Source organism: Sphaeroforma arctica (assembly GCF_001186125.1).
Source record: "Sphaeroforma arctica JP610 unplaced genomic scaffold supercont1.13, whole genome shotgun sequence".
Taxonomy (NCBI): domain Eukaryota; class Ichthyosporea; order Ichthyophonida; genus Sphaeroforma; species Sphaeroforma arctica.
Window position 1 is genome coordinate 115288 of NW_014040545.1, and position 1717 is coordinate 117004.

Consider the following 1717-nt stretch of genomic DNA (forward strand, 5'->3'; position numbering starts at 1 on the left):
TCTGCACGCGTAACACGTGGTGGTCGTAGACGTGCTTGTACGTTGTGTGCTGCCTCCTCCTGTATTCGTATTCAAAATACGATATCGTTGTTGGGCCGGAAGCTGTCTACGCCGATCCCCCACATTCATCTGTGTCCGTACCCGTTGTCTGAGGATGGCATCGGTTTCTTGTATGTCTGGATTTAAAATGCGGAGAAGGCCTTCAGTCTCCAGCTGGTCCCAACCTATGTGGTGTTGTAGCGTGCGTTCATATGTCATATTACCTGTCAGGTCCTCGAGGGCCTGTATGAGGCAGTGATTAAGCAACCGCTTGGGAAAGTCCTTGCCCTTATCTGCTCGCTCCCAAGCTCTCTTGTGAACTTCCACAATCTTGTTCAAATGTTCCCTGGCTGACTCTACACCTTTGGTGCGGGGATTACCCTTCGCCAACTTCTTAAAGGCAGGGTCTACGGTGGCCTTGCTCTCATGTTCACAGATTTGGACTATGACCTGTTCCGCCGGATATACTCTTAACTGATTATGGTTGTCACGGGATAGTCAATTGTGGCCTTTGCTGCCTTAAAATGTATGAGTACCTTATAGAACCAACGTACCATCCACGACTCATCTAGTCCTGAGATATGGGCGTTCTTCAGTGCCTCTTCTAGCGTCCCTCGTGTGTCTCTATCGGCTGTGCTGCTTAATGAGGTGCCACGCGGTACAGACGGTACGGTAGTGCAGGTAGTAGAAGAAGTAGGCGATTATGAACTAAATTTAGATTTAGATGAAATACACAATATTTCACCGGAGTCTATACGAGAACATAAAAGATCACCCGTAACTAGGCAGAACAGATCAGATCGATAACGGATTCGTTAAAGTACGTTCCAAAAATCCATATTATTCAGATAGTCCTAGGAGATCCGAAAGATATAGACGGCGATCCACTGAAAGTTTCGAGGGTCCACACACTCTATTGAGAATACAGCACCATGAGAGAGCAAAGAAAAAAAATCCGCAAGGATATATCACGACTTTCAATACAAAGAAAGATTTTGTAAATATAGCAGCATTTGGTGCAGTAACGGGGGTAGCAGGAACGAAATAGAGATTCAGAGAAGTAGTAGACTATTTATTATCAGAAGACAACGTCGCCGAGGGGAAATTTGAGGTCGAGACAATGGCCGACCTAGTAATGTGGTACAAAAAATTGTATGTTTGACAACCACGATATTGCGTTTTATTGGATAGATATAACCGAGCGATTATTACTTGCACCATCATGGGCCATAGAGAAAAAGATAAGGGTAGTAACCTTGTTAGGCATCCAACGCCGGCCATCTGGAGTGTTGTTACAACAAAAGAGAGGGATTCAGCCAAGTATGTTTTCTCATACAGTGCCCCTGTGAACCAGACAAATTTAGCAACAGGTCGTACTAAATTTTTCACTCAACACGTGTGCTTGCACGAAAGACATCTGTCAATTGCCGATACCGATGAGTTGGACACAGCAACTCACTGGCAGTACAACCAGTTGTACTCGTAAACTACTATTAAACTACTACCCCTACTACTACTACTCCTACTACTACTACTCCTACTACTACTACTACTACTCCTACTAATCTCGAAACAAAAAAGTATCAAATGAATAAAGCTACTACTACCCACACTACTTATCGGAATTATCAAATGAACAAACCTACTGCCCACACTACTTATCAAAATAATCAAAAAA